The sequence below is a fragment of the Phoxinus phoxinus genome (genome assembly GCF_949152265.1).
Source record: "Phoxinus phoxinus genome assembly, chromosome: 4".
Lineage (NCBI taxonomy): Eukaryota > Metazoa > Chordata > Actinopteri > Cypriniformes > Leuciscidae > Phoxinus > Phoxinus phoxinus.
This window is the reverse complement of record NC_136879.1, coordinates 19,403,213-19,423,539: the sequence shown is the minus strand read 5'-3', so window position 1 is coordinate 19,423,539 and position 20,327 is coordinate 19,403,213. Positions and strand designations below refer to the sequence as shown.

At 40.6% G+C, this 20,327-nt stretch overlaps 1 protein-coding gene across 1 annotated transcript in view; it reads left to right on the top strand.

The window, feature by feature from the left end:
- robo2 (roundabout, axon guidance receptor, homolog 2) overlaps positions 1 to 20,327 on the top strand; it is a 198,762-nt gene that overhangs the window by 18,042 nt on the left and 160,393 nt on the right.

The window sequence follows — 20,327 nt, the reverse complement described above, 5'->3', positions numbered from 1 at the left end:
CAAGCTTGCAGTTTTTCCTTCTGACTGAGAAATGGAAATGACAAGGAAAGACAGAGCCACAGACACAGATTAAAGAGCATACTAGGTGCAGAAGGGAGGGAGGAAGGAAAGGCAGAATCTGAAAGGAGGGTTTATTGACAACCTGTAGATGGTTTTGGCTTTGAAGATGGGTCTCTGTTGGGTTGACTTGCATTTTCCAAGTGAGCACATTCCCTGGGGTCAAATCCCCAAGCTAATCAAAGACCATTATGAGTGACCGCTAACATGTCCTCCTTTGCCTTTGACAACGAGTTTGCTTTTTTAATGATATGCCTTTTTGTTGTTGTTGCTAAATTACTCTTTTGCTTTGCTAATCTCCCGTCTATTGTCTTGGGAGTTTGTGATCTTTACGATTAGTGAATACATTCGGAGCAACTAAAGTTTCGTTTCAGGCCCTCATTTCCTTTAGTGTTACATAAAAGCAAACTACGGTAGCTTAGCCAATACCAATGCAAAAGTCATTAGAGATTAAGGAGTATTGGTTTTGCTTCGCTGGGTTTGTAGTCTAGACCTGCAGTCTAAGTGATCTGCTATCTTAAAGTCTGTTTCAACTCTGAGCTGATCAATACTGTGGCCTCTCTTATGCATTGTTATGAAAATAGGAGCGATCCATCATGAAATAAGGATATGATGATAAATATTGAATGAATGGATAACTAAATTGGCTCTGTGCGTTACTGCCAAGACCCCATGCAGTAATGAGAGGGTGTGTGTGTGTGTGTGTGTGTGTTGTGCTGTTGGAAAGGGTAACTCTAGATGAAGGGATTGTGGGAAGGTTTTTGAGAGTCAGTAAATTTTGAATGCTGCTGCATTTTCTATTTTTAACCTGTAATTGATGATACAGGATGGTGATTTAGGTTAAAGGGAAGAAATGTGGAGATGATGTTTGCATTTAGTTTTTTGCTAAGGGTAACTTTGGAGCTAGCAATTGCGGGAAGCTTTTCAGTAACATTTTTGAATAAATTTTCTATTTTTAACCCGTAATTGATGATACATAACTGCGTTGTGGGTTATAAGGTGTATATATAGAAGTGCATAAAGGCAGTTTGTGTGTGTGTTTTCACTCGTGTAGCTGGCAGGGGGTGTGTGTTTTCTCTGATCCTCTCAGCTCTCCCGAGGCGGCGGTGGCGGCCCCCAGGTGCTAACTGTGTGACAGCAGCTTGATCTATCGATTGCACTAAGAGGGGTCTCCTCGCCTAAATGAAAATTCATGAAAAATTGATGAAGTCCCCGATTATTCCTTTTTTCCCCTGCGCTAGCTCTTGTATCTCTCTCACTTCCGCCTTTCTGTTCTCACTAGCTCTCTACATTTCCACCATGGCACTATGTCATGGGTTTTCTGAAACCTAATCTAAAAGGGCACTATTTTGTGAATGAAGGTGCCTTGTGAGGAAACAAACTGGTTTTCGTCAATTCAAATGATCCAAAACAATATTTATTAATCCATAACAACCAAGCAAAAATTTGGTAACGCTTATGTCTTGGTGGAAAAGTTTTCCGTCAATTTATAACAATTGGGTTTTTATAATTAAATTTACACATCCGACTCTATTTGTGTTCTTTCAACCAAATTTAGAAATGCTTCCTGCCTCCATATACATCCTGCAAAGGCAGCATTTTTCAGGTTTTAGACGCAGCCTGACTGAAAGAGTTTAAATAAGCTGTAGGATGTTTTACGACTTTCAGGTGAGAGGTGAAGGGTCGTAAGGTCAGCGGGGCAGCGGGGCAGCAGATACTAAACCTACAGCAGGAATGACCAAGAACTGTACTTTAACGAAACCCCTCAGCTGTGTTACGCTACACAATTTCCACTCATAAAACTTCTCTTTACTGGTGAGGGATCACAGAAGTGAAGCCAATCTAAACCGATACAGCTCATGTATCGTTCCAAGCAAAATATGTTTCATCTGTCACATCGTAGAAATATTCTGAAGAGGTGCTGTTTTCTCAAGAAGTAAATGTTGATTTTATAGCCAGCTGTGTATATCTGATCTATATGAAATACTCCCAGACCCACATACGTATAAAACCTTCCCCCCTCCAAAACAAACAGCTGGCCTTCAGTGACAAACTGAAAAATGTGGCGAATCTTCCGACTGTTTCGCGACGTTCGTTTTAGGGGTTCCGACCCCTGGTTACAAGCCCAGGACTTTTTCATCTTCGTGTCAGAAGTCGTCTCCTGTTGCGATATATGGTTCTGTCTCTCTCTTCTTCTCATATGGGGTCAGTCTGCACCCCCGCAGGCTTAGTGAATGGCTCTGTTGAAACAGATTGCAGGCAGGCGTTCGCCGTGGACCACTGGAGCCGCCCGATCAGAGAGACCCCAAGCTGGGTTGCAGGAAGCAGAGAGGGGCCTGTGAAAGGAGCTCACTGCATTATTAATAATGAGGCAGATTGCAAGGAGGTGTCCGCTGAAGCAGGATTATCTCAAACGCCAGTCTTTAACAATCGACCATTAGTAATGCAACAAAGAAGTTACACAGATCTTGTTACGGATGTTTGTGTCCTAGAGAGTTTAAAGCGAAGGTGCAAAAGGGTTGATCGCAATTAGATTTGTCTGATGATGCAAGGCGCTTATCCAATTCAATACAAGTCTTTGTTTCACGTGAACTTATTTCTGTGGGGTTTAGTGCTTTCGCCTCTTCAAATGATCAATTTCTCCATTTAAAGGTACCGGACACGTATTTCCGCTTACCTCAACATAAATGAATCCTGTTCCTGTCATTTATAAGGTCTTAATTAGAGCAGAAGAAGAAGAGAGTGGTAAAGGTGCTGACAGGCCACACTGAGCGATTGGCTGAATCCCAATTCGCATACATCTACTGTAGCCTAAAGCATATACTTCACTGGTGATGGATACGTACTTGAAGTATATGAAGTACATTTATAGCATTTTTTTAGCAGTGTTTACACTTTTTAGAGAAATCAACATGCTGTATGACTGGCTTATCTCTGTTAAAACCAACGCTATCTCACGACCAATTCGTACGAATTTGTACGAGTGATTAAAAGGTGGCTAATTCGTACGAATTTGTACGACCTCACTCGTACGAATTTGTACGATTTGTCTAAACCCACGTGACGGTTGGGTTTAGGGGCGGGGTCAGGAGTAGGTCATTCGTATGAATTCATACGATTTTGGCAAATCGTAAAATATGTACGATTTAGCAAAAAACGTACAAATTCGTACGAGTGAGGTCGTATGAATTGGTACGAATTAGCCACCTCGTAAAATTCGTACGAATTGCCGTGAGATCGGGTTGGTTAAAACTGAGGCTTTTTACCATAAACGGACACATTTTTAGCATTTAGGCTAATAAGAACTTCTATGGTAAAATCGGCATTAAAGTATTACTTTTCTAAAACTGAACAAGTCAAATAAGAGCACAAGGGGTTGTGAGAAATATTAGCCTGCTTAGCATTCACTGACAAACTTTGCTAAGCTACAGTTTACCATGTGGGCAACCTTTAGCGAATAAAATATAGGAATGATAGGAACTTAACAGAAATTCTGCTACTGTCTTAAATTCGGCTTGATTTAGCTGGCTTTTTTAGTTTGAAAAGCTTTTATATACCCTGTCTCTCTATGATGTATATCATGGCTACATTTCGGTCGAAGCCGCACCCTGTGGCACTCCTTGCTTCTGGGAAAGATATTTTGTTCTTTTGTTGCTATTTTTTTCTTTCTCTGTGTCTTTATTTCTCTCTCCCAGTCTCTCTTTCTGTCTCTCTCTCATGGTCTTTCTCTTTCCTTTCGCGGGATAAACTGGGTCAATGAGCAGGTTCATAAATCATTGTGAAGACTATGTCAGACTGAGGCAAGCCCTGCTTTGAATAAATTTGCCAAAGTGGTGAAATCTCTGGTCGTAGCTTGTGTACGGGGCGCAATGTGACAAGTCACACCTGGGGCGCACAGTCATCCAGGAAAATGTTAATTAGCCCCCTGTATCTCTTCTCAGGTAGAGAAGAGTGTGTGTTATAAATCTGAGGGCAACAAGCTTGTTGAACATGGAGGCATTAATTAAGCGTATAAGGTGTGAACGTGTGTGTGTTTGTGTCTGCTAATGGTCTGCGCTAATAACAGTGTGAACGCACGCATGTACTTTGAGTCTTAGCGACAAAAAGTGCAGTTTCGGTCACTTGTAACCTTTAAAAAGTATGTAAATGAGGGGTGGGTGAAACAGATGTCATTGCTGGTTTGTTAAAAGGCCACCAGCCTGGGATTGGCTAGCCTGTTTGAAAAGGTTCTTTTGATACGCTTCAGCATGGCACTTAAGCAATTAAGAGTAGCGTTAGGCAGCATTTGGAACTGGTGAGATGAAGTAATTAGTGGAAAAATGGAGCTTTGTTGTTTTAAGCTTTTCTGTTGCGTCTCAAGCTGTTTGACTTTGTGTCCGGCATCAGTAAAATCTAATAAAAGATGATGAATTTAATTGGACACACTCAGTGGTATGATCAAGATCATGTTATAAGTCATTGCATTTTATTTTATTTACTTTTTTTTTAAATAAACGAATTCTTTTCCTCAGCAAGGATGCATCAGATTGATCAAAAGTGTCAGTTAAGACTTATTAGTTAACAATATTACCAAAAATTTATATTTGAAATAATTGCAGTTCTTTAGAATTTTCTAATGATTAAAGAATCCTGTAAAAAAAAAAGTTATATCCAACGTTAGGCAGCACCTTTTTCAAAATTTAAAATAATAATTGGAATTATTTCTTAATGATCATTTCAAAATTCAGCTTTGATCTACATTTTAAAATGTATTCAAATAGAAAACAGTTATTTTAAATTGTAATAATAATTTACAATATGGCTGTTTTCGACTATATTTTGTATCTTACTGTCCCCAAACTGTGAATATCACGATACCCCCCCCCCCCCCCCCCCCCCATGAATTATAAAATTTTAATTACTTTTAAATTACAATTGTACTTTTAACTTGTTTGTTTTTTCGAATATTCATACGAAAAAAAATTGTCTGGCAGCAGTGCAAAACGTAGTTGCATTCTGTAGCTAAGTCATTTTAATAATATTGTTTTATACCTATGTTTATTAATATGTATATTCTAATATTATGTTTTTGTATATATAAAACAGTACTATGTTAAATTTAGACTGGAACAGTTACATTTGCAGTCGCAAAGTTGCCGATATATGCAAACCTGTCGGCGGGATTTTATACTTCTGTACATTGTATTTTATGCTTTACTCCATGTTTTTGTCATCCTCAAATATCTACTGGTAGACAGAGTTCTGCCATAGTATGGTGTCTTCCATCATACAGTACGTCCATCCCTAACATCCATACTGCAAACGTCTGTCTGGCATTTAACATCTCGTCGTGGGGACAAGTGAGTGTGTGCGAGTGAATTAATCAAACACACTCACGTGCAGTCGTCCTCATTCGCCTGTTTGTAAATGTCAGTGTCTGTCTGGGTCCTCTGACCCGCGTTCTCGCTCGCTTCGCGTTATCCTGGGATCCGGATTCTGCGGGTTCTAGGGGTCGGTGATTAAGTTGAAAGCAGACTGATGTCAGGATGCATCCGCAGCCCACAGGGAATGTTGCTTTCTGATAAGAGCGAGGGAGGGTGAGGTGCCGGCTGAGGGGTGGAGGAAAAACGGATCTCTAGTCTGTGATAAAGGAGAAAGAAATAAAATCCCTGATTGAATGTGTCATCGTAGTATATCTGCAGTGCTGGAGTCAGCGCCCACACCATAAAGACCAACCTCCTTATCAGCGGCATGTTACTTTACACACACATGCGCGCCGGCTGCGGTGAGATGGAGCCATGCAGATTTTGGGGCTTATCTTATGGTCACATCTTAGTGCGCCTGAGACTAATCGGTCAGCTGGGTAGATGATATTAAATGATTCTTCATTGTATGAATATGTGGAGGAAGCCCTCTGGAAAGGAGATAAATCATTGGTCCCTTGGAACTCTAGAAATACACACACACACACACACACACACATACAGTATATACACGCGCACACTCACTGACCTTTCTCATTCTCACTCTCTCTTACTGTCTTTTGTTAGCTCACTCTTGTCCCCTTGTGAGTGATAAAGTTTTTACATTTAATTTTTATGGGATTTTGCCTCTATTTTTGACAGGAAAGTAGAGAAATTATGGGGAAAAGAACTAGGGTTGGCAAATGGCCTGAACTGGATTCGAGCTACTGCTTTTTTAAGTGTTATGTAGGATCATGAGCATGACCTGACAGGCCGGTTATCTGATTTTGAGTTTAACAAAACTGAGAAGCACAACTAGTCAGTAAGATGTAAATATGTATTTGACATTTGGGTCTTCACAAAATTACCAGTGTGTAGTTAATATTGGTTAATTAATTGTTGTCACTTTATTTTATTTTTATGATTATTATTTTGTAATCCAAATGTTTTATATATTAGAATAGGCCTGACAGCTCTTAGCATAAATCTGCACCGTTGCTCTCAGTGGCTTTCAGATATGTACGGAAAAAACGGATTTACATAAAACAGCGTCCATTATGATCAGATGGCCATCATGGATTAGCAGAAAGGATTTAGCCTCTTTTCTTTCTTTTTTTTAAAGGAAACAAATGTTTCTGCTTTGTTTAGTTTGTTGTTACCATATCCAGTCAGATCCTCTATCTGAATGGCACAGCAGAGACATAAATATATAAAACATATCTTCTTTTCCCAAAGTCCAAGCGCTGTAGTTTGCATTTTGTTGATATGAGAATGTATTTATCTGTGATCTCATTCTCTTGCTAACTATTTCCCTGTTTCTGAACATGCGCCTCTGCTAATCTCTGTGTATGTGTGTGTTACATCGACTCAGTGTGGTCTCTATGACCTTAAACTACTTAAAACTCCATTACATGATTGCCTGCCATCAAAAAAAGCCAGAAGCAATGGCGAATCATTCCGAATGGTCATTTAAATCCAATCAAAGTCCAGACTATTGACTTCAATCCTTGTATTGTCATTCCCAGACCACAGCAGACATGTGTGTGTCCCTGTGTTGTGCCAGGCGCTCACCTACTAGAAGTTCCTTAGCGGTTCCTCATCAGTTAGAACGAAATCATCTAACCATGCGGTTGATTCTGACAACGCTCTGCCTGGGATTGGATCCGATGACCCCTAAAGACCCGTCGGACCCACAATGTCCGTAATTCCTAAGCGTTCGGCTCTCTACGCAAAGCAGATACCCCTCACCCTACGTATGCACCACCGCTGTCTACTCGTAACCCCTGAAGCAAAGCCTCCTGGGACCCCAGGACCAAGGCCTGTAATCCATCATGTGTGTGTGTGTGTGTGTGTGTGTGTGAGCGTGTGTGTACGCGCGAGCTCAGATTCAGCTCCGCCCTTAACCGAGGACAGAGGAAATTGATTCAGCTCTCTGTTGAAGCGAACAATCTGTTATTTTCTCCGAGAAAAAAAAAGTGCTAGTGCCGAGTGCTGATGGTGCAAACTCTCTTGCTTGAACACACACACCGTGTCCAAACCGCAGCGGCGTTTCGGTGGAGTGTCATCATCAGAGAATGCTTCCCGTCGCTCTGATGGATGGTGTGTTTTTGAACCTTGCACTCCGTTCCCCTACAGCACAACTCAATCAAGATGGCCGCTTGAAGGAATCTGCCACAACTACGACATCAGCCGCCTCGAAACGGGCATTTAGATCGCGCCAACTTCGCATCCTTGTGTCGTCGTCTCTCTTTATCTCTCTCAAGCCTCACTTCCTGCGCAGGACTAATAGTGCGTGCGATGCTGTTGTGACCGCGTGGTGTTATATGTGAAGTTATTGAGTTTGACTCCTGTTACTCTGGGAGTGAGGTGGGAGCGCGAGTTCCTACCGCTGCCCCGGGACAGCTGCGTGTGGGGAGGAGGGAGGGTAACTTAAGCTTCCTGTACTACAGCGTATGTTGGGGGGATGAAATCTGAGCCCCCCTCCTGTCCCTTGTCTCCTTCCTGCTGGTGTTTGAAATTGATAGGCGGTGTGGGGTCCTTCACAAGGCTTGGGAGTTTATGAGTGTGATCTAAAGAACAGCTGGAGTTGGCCACTGGCCGCTCAGTCTGCGATGCGGCCCAGGGAGGGTGTCAATGAGAAAATTTGTCAGTAGGGAGGACCTCTGGCCTTATGTTTATTTCTTTATCATATGCGATTCGTGCTAAATCCATATTTACTTGCCTTCAAGGGAAGTCATAGAGTGCACAAATTGGTAACACTTTATTTTACAGTGTCTTTGTTACATATGTTACATGTACTTACCGTAGTAATAACAGTAAATTATGCATAATTTCATGCAACTAACCCTCAACCAAACTCTAATTCTACCCTAACTCTATAGTAACTACATATAGTTAATTAATATTACTCAGTACTTAAATATATAATTACACTGTAACAATGACACCTTATAATAAAGTGTAACCCACAAATTGTATTTATTTATTTATTTTTCAGGGAACTTTAAATATGTACACAGTGTATTAACTTATCCCTCCATCTTGTTTAATCTGAAAATAAGCAATGCTTCATGGGATTTTATTTGTTTCACCTCATTGCAGGTTGATTTGGTTCATGGCTTATAACACTTTACCAAATACTTTTTAAAAAACCCTATTGGGAAAATAATTTTATAAGTAAAGTTTATGTTAATACGTTTTTTCCCCCCATAAACTTGTTCCACAAGGCACTTTCAGTTCTTCAGGTCCTCGTCCGAGTGTTTGTTGAGGGTTCGTGAACCCCCTTCTGAGACCTAAAATGATGAATGGGACACCCCATGATCTCATGGACTTCACGAATGAAGGCCATGGGACTGTACGTTCACATTAAGTGCACATTTGGGACAGGGCCCATGTTTTTCAAGACTTCTTGCACTATCACAATTTAGTTATTCATGGCCATTTTTGACCTTTTCTCTGACCTAGAATTGAGCAGTTTTGTTGCTACTGTTCCTTTAAGACATTTTATATGTAACTAACTAGCATCTGTTGTTACTGGAAAACCTCACTAAACTAAAATAAGTCATATTATAATTTATTATGGCAGGCCAAGTTGCTGAATGTATGTTAATTGAGATGTGCATGTGGGGGGTTATATGTTAATGAGCTGTGTGTGATGTCATAATCATGAGGGCTTTATTTTAATGGCATGTTTCGAGCTTTATAGTATGTGCATTTAGTACATTAAACACATTTATTTCCAAAATAGCAAGGATTGTATGTAATGCTTTGCCTTTTAAACTTCAGGGATGGCCTGAATATAGTTTTTAACCACTTGTTATTTTCCCAAGATATGCAAATCGTCTTGTCATGCATGTGTGAATATTGAGTTTATGTTGACAGGGATCTCTAGTTCATCTGTTTGGGCTGGTAAAATCACTCTTACTAGCGAGGCAGCGAGACAAACAGATGGACTGATAGACATGCATACACACACACACATAAACTTGAAAACGAGAGGCTGAGGGACACATGGAATGGATGGGTGGGTGCACACATCGACACACACACAGACACGCATAGTAGTGTGGCTAAAGGCCAAGTGCATAGAAATCAGAACAGCTCCATTCAAATGCAAAGTAGAGTCTTATCTACAGACTGTTCTTCGCTGCTCTCCTGTGCACTACACAGTTCAGGGCAAAACTATTATTTGGATGTTTGTGTGTGTGCACTGGTGCCTGCAAGGTTGTGTGTTTGTATCTGAAGTATGCATGAATGTGAATTTCAATATGAAGGTCCATCAGGGTTTCTCTGGGGTCTTCATGGTTTTTCCACTGGAGGTTTTCCTCAGGATTTTTGACTTGAAGGTTTTGAGGTTTTCATTGAAGGTTTTCCTTGTGCTTTTTTTTACTAGTGTTTTTTTTCTCATGGATTTTCACTGGAAGTTTTCCTCATGATTTTGACTCGGTCTGTTTTCCTGTAGTGTTGGAGCATTGAAACACACAGCCGAACCTTTATGAGAATAATCAGTCACATTTTTCATGGCTTTAACTTGATCAAAGTATCTAATATTCAGCCCTTTAGCTCCAAGAGGAGGGACCCACATTTCATCCGTTATGTCTACTGTAAAGCGGCTGGCGGTCCTAGAGATGCTTTTTAAAATGAAAACTGCTAAATTGTCCCGATCAATCACTTTAATTTGTCTACCACATTGTTATCGAGGCTTAAATGCATTTATTTAATCCTCAGTTGTGCCTTTGTTGTTGTTGAGTTCAGCAGTGTTTCATCCTGGTGTGTGTGTGCGCGCATGTGTGTGAGTGAGAGGATGGTTTAATATCAGATTACTAACCTGCACAGGAAATGAAAGCAGATGACAGTGAGTGATCACCTTGTGAGTGTATTTTGTGTGTGTGTGTGATTGACAAGCCGATGCGTTTGACTCCCTCGATCTTTAAGAAACATTAATAGTCTCTTGCCCTCAGCTCCGTGTGTGTGTGTGTGTGTGTGTGTGTGTGTAAGGAGATGATGAATTATGCATTTCTCGCAGACTATGAAAAATGAACACTTTCAGATTCTCATCTACATACATTTTCATTGTATTTAGACACTAGCTGCATGTTTACATAGTGAACACAGGCCCATTTATTCAGATTTGTGTAGATCTAGAGGTTATACAGTCCTGCTGACGTATAAACATGCAGGTGACCCAAATGAGACTCAGGCAAAACATAACCCCCACGATGCACCATTGTGAGAGTAGTTGGAGTGCTCCACATGTGCCAGTCTGACGCATTACTTGCACACTTAACTGCAAACTCATTCTTTTTTTTTCCTTGCCATTTTTATTTTGAGATCCCTAGCAGATTTGTGTTTCCCACCAAGGCACAAATAAATTATCTGACACGTTATGAATATTGATTTAGAACGTTGCAGAAATTATACTGAAGCACTGCAGGAAAGCGTGTAATTCAACTGGAGATCCAACATAAAGAATCGGTAATTTAGGCAGTGACATGTGCACAAAGAACACATTCGGACCCTATAATTCTGCATGTAGATGTCGGGTTTGTTGGAGACGACCACACAGATGCATACACGCTGTAATTCAGCTTTAGAAGGCATGCAAAGCAAATTGCGAACGTTATGCAAAGTGACATTTGCAGCATGTTGCGTTCTCCGATTTGAAAACCCTTTCATTCTCACTGCGGGTGGATAACGTCTCAGTTCTTAAACTCATCTTCTGTACTGTAGAACATCACATTGAACGGCCCTAGCATTCGGACTCTCTCAACCGGACGAGAGAAATGAGAAAAATCCGATAATGATTTCCTGTAGCCGAGCCTCTAATCCCAAACACAATGCTTATCTCTGCGGTGTAAAGCATGTGTTGTGTGGTAAGCCGGGTTTCAGATTGGCCCCTCTCTGAACGGACAGTCATTGAAGGGTCTTGGAGAGGCCGGTGTGGTGAGGTGATAGCAGGAGCTTCTCGAATGCAGTCGCAGATAGGAGGTCATTCGCTGGAAATGACCTCCGATGGGCCATTGATTGACCTGGTATTGAACCTTTGCTAATAGACTGGAGGGACAGTGCAGGTCTGGTTGTGGGCGATACTGTGGAATTCAGGTTTTGTAAAGATCAAGCAGCTTTCGTGTTAGCGGGAAAAGGATAGATTTTATGTAATGCAGATGGCAGATAATACAATGACTTCTTTGTTACATACTTGTATATACAGTCAAACCAAAATGTATTCAGACACCTTCAACGTTTCTCACATTATCACAGTTTATTCGCTGTAGTTTAGAAAATAGTAATAAAATATGACTAGAAATCAGTTGATATTTCACTGGCTATGGCCATCCTTCTGTTGGACTGGATTCACAAATGAATTAGGTTGAATAGCTAGTAAATTTAAGTACACAATTAGATAATACCAACTTAGTTCAACCAATAACCAAGCAATAGCTAATTTTATTCAGTCTGTGGTATAAAAAGGTCGCATTAGCAATTAAAGAAAAAAACATTTCAGCAAAACATGGTCCGGTCAAAGTGTGTGAATAATTTTTGGTCCCAAATTTTAATAATTTTGACTTGTAGTCCACTGTATGAAGATTTTTTTGGGTATAATATGTCACAGTTTACTTTATTTTGCTATCATCGCTTAGCTTACATAAATGAACTATAGTGTCCTGCACCCACTAGTAAAAAAAAAAAATTATATCTGGTGTCGGAATAATTTTTGGTTTGACTGTATTTGGCAGATGTTTTTATCCAATGTGACTTGCATTGCATTTAAGGTAAAAATAACCTCAGTCCAATCCATAAACATAATAGATTGGTGCTATAATCATGTACCGTCTTATCATATATTGTTCTTTACTATATATTGGTTACTAAAAGAAAAACAAAATTAAATTTTGTATTATCCATTGACAAAGCTGTTTGAACTAACATTTGTCATTTTCCATACACATGCATTGGCCAATGCATAACGTTTATGATAATCTAGCACAGTGCTTGCAACTCCAAGGTCATGTGTTCAGCTTCTAGGAAGTGCATGAACTGATATGGGGACAAACGCATTTGCCACATGCATAAATGTAAAAGCTTACATTGGCCGTAATTTCGCTATACATCCCTAGCAGTATTTGTCTGTCTGTTCTAATCACCAGAACCCTCCTCTCGCTTTCTTCCTGTACACCCTCCTTTCCTGTCATCCCTCCTTCGCCCCATCTCCTCTGATTGCCGTGTCTCAAACGGTCCACAGATGATAACCATTCCTCCTCAATCTCTGAACCCGACCCCTCCCCCCCTCAATCAGATACGGGGGCCTCGGCGGGCAGCTAATGAAATTAGCCCCACGTTGCCCATACGCTTTAATAAGTCACTTGACTCGATTAAGGATTCGATAGCGGGGGATGTCGGATGGATACAGAGAATCTCCAGCCCGCCCAACGGTGCCAACCCGGGTGTTGATTATCATAAATATTCCCAGTCCACACACCTCAGGCAAAATCCACACTCCGACATCCCCATTTTTCCTCTCAACACCCCTCTTTCCAGGAGCAGACGCCTCTTTCTGCAGCCTGCCAGGCAGTTTTGGGAGGAAACGTGGGGAGGGGGCGGTGCCAGCATTGTGCTGTCATTAACTTTCTTTGACTGGCAGCCGTCGGGCTGGCTTAGCCCCGCCCCCCCCGCTGTGCTGCAGTCTCCACCTCCTTTCTCTCCTGTCATCACTCCATCCCAAAGTGGCAGCGATTCTTTGGGTCTCAGCTGTTCGGAGAGATGATACTCCAACCACCCACTGCTTGGGTGAATCTTTTGGATCAGGGAAGTGGAGCCGGCCAGCCCGGAGTGGCAGACGTTGGCCCGGCGCGGAACCCGATCCCCCGCTGCTTCTCCGCAGAAACCTCACGCTGGGCAGAAAGTGCCGGATAAGTGTAAGCAATCCGCAAATAACTCAACATCACGGTGCTGAGTCTTGGGAATAGCAAAACTGGTTTCATCCATATTTCTTCCAATTGTTATCTCCTAGAACTTTCATTTATTTAAATGTTTGAATCGAATGTGCAGTGTGTAATTTCTGCACCACTAGCAGCATTTAATGGAATTGGAAAAGTAATGACTCACAAACATGCACCTGTTTTCCATTATTTGGACAAACAGATAGACCCGATTTCAGGTCACTCGAATAAAGAAAGTCAATCGCATTACAGTGTTTACACACTTCAAGGAAGTCACCTTACAAATGGCACATCTATTGTCTCTACACGTGAAGCTGGGATAATGAGGAACATATGATTGACAGGTGAGGGCACAAATCAGAATGAGGATCAGAGGCGGGGCTTTATGACATGCAGCCATTCAGCTGAGAGTAATCTGTCAGGATAGATAAGCGTGGTCTGATGTTTCTGAACCTGACAGCAGTGGTGCCTGTTTCCAGCCGGCTGTTCCCAGGTCCTGAGCAGTGCCACAAACAGGAAAGAGAGAGAGAGAGAGAGAGAGAGAGAGAGAGAGAGAGAGAGAGAGAGAGAGAGAGAGAGAGAGAGAGAGGGAGTAAGAGAGACCTGTTTTTGTCTTTTCTGAGAAGTGGACCAAAAAATGGTCTACATCAGCATTTTTTTGTCTTGTTCTTCAGTAAAACATCCTTAATAAAGGGGGATTTACTTAAAAAGCCAAACTGCATATGGTATTAAGACTTGTTTTTGGAAAATATATCTTAAATTAAGTTTATGCTTTTTTTCTTGGTCTAAGTATAAATCTGAAAAATTGCATATTGCAAAAGTGTGCATATTTTTTCCTCAATACAAAATACATTTACTTAAATTTGCATAAGATTTGAAGACTTGATTTAGAGATTATATCTTGATTTAAGTTAATCCTTTGTTTCTAGTTTTAAGTATAAATGTTACTAAATTTCGGTTTATGCTTAATATTGTATGGCAATAGTTTTTTTTAACTATAATTCTAACAAACTTTATAGAGGAGGTTTTTGCTTAATATTAGATAAGAAATAATCATGTAAGAAAAGTAAATTAACATGTATTGTCTTCAGGATATATTATTTTGCGTCTGAACTAAATTTATCTTATTTTAAGTGTTTTCAAAAAAATGTTTACCTTAACAAAACTGCTGATAATACAAACAAAATTGCAGAATATATTAAGACTTTTTTTAGAGCATACAGTATGTCTTAAGTCTTTAATTCTTTTTGTGGTTTAAAATATAAATCCAGAGAACTTTATAGGCTTAATATTGTATGCAAATTTATGTTTTATCCATAATTCTAACAAAATGTATTGAGGTTATGGTTCATATAAATAAAAAATAATGCTGTAATAGTCAAATATGGAACAAATTGTCTTCAATATGTATTATATTACACAATTTAGCTTCAGAACTAAATGTATCTTGCTTAATTTTTGCATTGTGGCTGAGTTGAAGCATTATGTTTAAGTGCATCACTATGTGATGGATTGCGTGTGTGTGTGAGACAGACACCAGAGAGGGTTTCTGTCTCTCTAATGGATCCAACAGCCTCGTGTCCTGACAGCTGGCATCCTTCTGCCCACCACAACTCGCCTCTCACTTCTTCTATCGTTCACTCTTCACTTTTCTTTATTATTCACCCCTTACATGTTTGTCCAGCCCCACATAAACAGACCTAAGCGCTTATGACAAGTGGAAATGAACTTGTGCCCCACTGTGACCCCCTCTCTAGGGTTTAGGACAAGAACCCCACACACACATCATGCCCCGCCACACCAAAGTCCCCGATCCGCATGAGGCCACGAGGGGTCAATGGATTTGCCAGGTCACCGTGGCAACTCTTGACAGCCTCAAATGTCAGAGAATTGGCCGGCCATGACAGTGCTGTCAGAGTCAAACGGCCCCCCCTTTACACAATGGGTTATTGCTGGAGGATAAGGGGGAGAAGCAATGAGAAATGTGGGATGCAGGGGTCCTGGAACTGTTAGCATTCAGTCTGGTCCGGTTGTGTCAGGGGCACACTGTCACTGTATGTTTAATTGGGACAGGTCAAAGCCCTAGAGGCATGAAGGGTTACGCTCACCCCATTCTGCTGCCCGTCTCTCTCTCTCTCTCTCTCTCTCTCTCTCTCTCTCTCTCTCTCTCTCTCTCTCTCTCTCTCTCTCTCTCTCTCTCTCTCTCTCTCTCTCTCTCTCTCTCTCTCTCTCTCTCTCTCTGTCTCTCTGTCTCTCTCTCTGTCTCTCTCTCTGTCTGTCTGTCTGTCTGTCTGTCTGTCTGTCTGTCTGTCTGTCTCCCGAAATATGGCTGACTACTTGTTTTTTTTTAAAGCTTACCAATTGTTTAAAAGGAAAGTTCACCCACAAAGTAAACTCACCCAGCAGTGTAGTGTTATATTGTGCAGGGATTTCCAGCTAATTTTGTTATAAAAATGCTGGAAATATGATGCACCGCAAAATTATTAGTTACATTAAAAAATAAAATATATAATACAATAATAAACACTACCTCTAGTCTCTTCCGACTTCTTTATTTGACCAAATATATAGTAAAACTGTAATATTGTGGACATATTATTACAGTTCAAAGCTGTCTTCTACCGTAATATATTTTAAACTGCAATGTATTCCTGTGATCAAAACTGAATTTTCAGCATCATTACTCCAGTCTTCAGTGTCACATGATCCATCAGAAATCATTCTAACATGATGACGTCTTGTTATTATCAATGTTACAAAACGGTTGTGCTGCTTAATATTTTTGTGGAACATTTTCGAACAAAAATCAAAATGTACGTTACTGTACACCAGGGGTCAGTGCAATGAACTGAAAGAAAGAGAGATGGAGTTTACACAGTGACGAGAGACGGAGATGAAAAGCGATAGATCGGTAGAATGATAGAATATTTATGTGTTCGGTGTGTCAGTGATGCGCGGATGATTGCATTGATTGAACCGGGGGTTGTTTAGGGGTCAGTTCCCCTCAGAAGGGACGGATAATAAAGGTCATATTAGCTCAACTCTCATTGCTTATGAACACATTTGGAGCTCTACTAATATATCACTTCAGAGATCTTAGATTATTCTACTCTGAAGTGTGTGTGTGTTTTGCAATGTAAGCCTGCATGCGGCCTAGTGTGTTTAAGTGAATCGTTAGCCTGTGTATTTTGATGCAGTGTGCTTTTCCACATTAGCACTTCCATTACGTTGCATTTGTATGCATGTCCATGGCTGTGGCGTGTTTGTGTGTGGTGAACAGTGTCAAATGGGTTTGTTTGGCTGCTTGAACTAAAGAAGCTTATTCTGATTGGCTACGAAGCCAGAACTAATACCTGCATATTTATTTTGTGTCTACTTAAGCAAATGCTTCCCGAACCAGCCATGAACACACACACACACACACACACACACACACACACACACACACACACACACACACACACACACACACACACATTCTGTGGAATAGCAAAATCAGCTTCCGTTAAGCAAAAAATAGTTCAGCATTGAGCGGATTTGGTCCCATCGTACTGAACGATTGCCAAATACTGTAATTGTGAAACACAAGGGCTTAATATGGTATTTAGGACAGGGTCTATATCTATTGTGGTTCACTGTGTAGGAATTACTCTCATCTAGCGGTGAAATTGTATTTGACTACCAACTGAATATTACTTTCTAGCCCCTCCCATCCCGAGGGCGTTTTAACTCCTACGGTGGGCGTATTATTTCAAATCTGCCGGCAGTCGCGAGTAATCTCCCCCTCGCATTCGTCACGGTGACACTGAGTGTAAAAACGTGAAAGGTGAAGCTTGAATGTCCAGGTATGTCCCTCTTTGGCTAATGTATTTTCAAGATGGAGGCGCAACATGGCTTCCGCCATTCACTCGTATGTATTATAAATGTCATATTCTACGCTTACGAGAAAAATACTTGATTAGTTGGTGGAAGTAATTATACGTTAATGAGCACATATCATTTTGAAATTTAGTTTTTTGCTAAGACTCAACTTAAAAAATTACACAGTGTAACTTTAATAGCTTTTTGTTTAATATCTCAAAGTGCGCTGAAATGCATTGGAGACGTGCAGATTTGTCAACTGAAGTCTCATTATTGCGTTGTGCCATGTAGAAACACTTCCGTATCTTTTTGCAGGCTGTCACATCGCTCTCTCTCCGCTCTCATTACCACTCCATCACTGCAGTTTGTTTTATTAGGCCCCAGAGGTGGCTGCCAGGCAACTGTGTGTGTGTGTGTGTGTGTACGTGTGCGTGTGTTGAGCGCTGTGCCGGTTCCCTAAAGTGGCATCTTTCTTCTTTCTGACCTACATACTTTTACTGCAATATTCAGTGGAGTTCATTTGTTTGATGTGTGCTGTGAGGTTAAACACACAAACAGAAACTCGCGCACACTGTCCCAAAACAAATCTAGTTTGATTGGGCTCTGGGGATGCCAGATATTGCTGGTACTGCAGTTGAATAGACAGTGACTTGAACAGGTGCCGTTAATCGCTGATACTCTTACTGCATATATTTAAAGGGCCGGTTCACCCAAAAATGCATTATTATAGTGAATGAGGACTGGGACTGTCAAGCTCACAAACTCATTATAATTTGTGCACTATATTTCAAGTAATCTGAAGGCATTTAATAGCATTTAAATGAAAAATTGCAGTCCTTATTGACTAAAATTGTCCCTTTTGCCATAGCTCTTCAATATAATTTGTGTTTGCATTCACTTCCAACTTATTTCTTTAATGCTTATAGTATTTTATTGTGTTTTGTGTCTTTTGGTTGAGCCCTGGCATAAAAACCTGGTTTGAAAATGTTCCATATGATTTGTGCGCCATATTTTAAGTCTTCTGAAGCCATTCAATCACTGAATAATTATTTATCAAGTCATTATTTGCTGAAAATCTTCCCGTCTGACATAAGTTTTGCCTGCATTCAGTTCCAACTAAACATGCTTATTGTATTTTTATGGTGCTTTGTGTTTTTTGGGTAGCCCAAAAATATATTTACTCACCCTCATGTCATTCCTAAACTATATGACTTACTTTCTTTGTGTATTATGAATAATAATATCTAAGCTACTGAAGCAATAGTCCATTTACCAAAAAAAAGTGGCATAAAAACGGTCTATGTGATTTGTGCACTATATTACAAATATTTTCAATAGCCTTTGAAGTCATTGTTAGCTAGAAATCTTCACCTTTGCCATGGCTCTCAAATCTGTTGATGCTTCGTCTTTTTTGGGTGAGCTTGACAACCTAAAAAATTGTTTTTCAATTGACCATTTAATCGTTTCTTCAACTGCTGTCGTAAACATGCTACTTAAGCTGTTGCTAGCGCTTTTTGAAAACAAGATCATGACTTGTGGTGAACATGGCCTTCAGACACAGAAGTAAAAATATAGGACTTGACGTGAAGCGTGAACAGATGACAGAATTTCCAACGGTACTGTCCCTTTAAAACAAGATGTCAACAGCTAAAGCTTTGTCCAGCGTTGGCCTGTGTATCTATATGTGTGCGTGTGTCTAAAGTTCTCCTGCAGTGAGCTTTGTCTATTCTTTTGTGTCTTCTCTCATCTGGCATCAGGTGGATAGACGCACGTCTGTGACTAAGTAGTCTCCAACTGTGTGTGTGTCTTTGTCTGTGTTATTTGAATAGTGTATAACAGCAATTTGAAACGTCCAGGTTTGTGGAGACAATCACACACGGGACCGTCTGTCTCCGTCTCGTTTTTTTCCTCTTCCTCATCGCCTGTCTCAGTGTCTCCCTGTGTTCTGTACACAACAGTTTCTGTGATTAGGCCGTGTTGTGTGTGTATATCCATCCCTGTGTCCTTTAATACATAAACCGCTACACTTGAGCGCTCACGGCCTGCTTTAAATTCCTGTGTTTACCGCGGACTTTTGTTTGCGTGTCTTAATGTCGCTAGAGGCCTGAGAGACGACTGTGTGTGTGTGTGTGTGTGTGTGTGTGTGTCACTCAGCTCTTTAAAAACACAGGGCCATTTCCTCTCTGCTCAACAAAGCTTCCTCACACACACACACACACACATACAGACTCCTAAAAGTCTCAGTGAGGCTGATTACAAAATGAATGCTTTCATCACCAGACTGCGAAGGCACTGAAAACTGTTTTGCATCCAGCTCTTCAAACGCACTAAATTCCTCACCAGTCTCACTGATGTTATCCGTGCATCTGCGTTTAGGGAATATCCACAATTAATCTACTTCCTAGGAAACTAACAGGTGGAATATACCAGCTATGTTTACATTGTGGGACTAAAGCAAATAATTATAGTTGTTTCCCTTTGTATTCTGCTTGGACACAAGTTTAAAAGATGGTTTTTGCTAGAAGAACTGGCCGATATTGTTTGCATTTAGCGTCAAACTTTTAAAGATGACATAAAATGCCCTGCCAATGACTTTCTACCTTGGAATACAAAAGACATAAATGTGTTTTTTTTTTTTTTACCTATACATTGCAAGTTACTGGTATCTAATAGAAAACAAATCACACATGTATGGAACAACAAGAGGGTGAGTAAATGATGCCAGAATTTAGTTTTAGCGTGAACTGTCACTTTAAATGTCTGGATGTCGACTTTGCAGTATCGGTGCTCGTTCTCCAAATCGTCTTGGTTCTTTTGTTCTTTGTTCGTAAGGTCCCCCTGCGTTTCTCCTAAGCCCTTGTTTCTCTATCTCGGCCCCGTGCCGTTAACAGGCTAACCGCCGGTGTTTATCCTTTTGAAATGATTGGATTTAAATCGTAGGAACGACGTCGGGGAGGCCAAAAAAGGAATAACAAACATAAGAAGAGTGTGAAGGGGGGGAAGCATGGAAGTGATGTTAGAAGAGCGT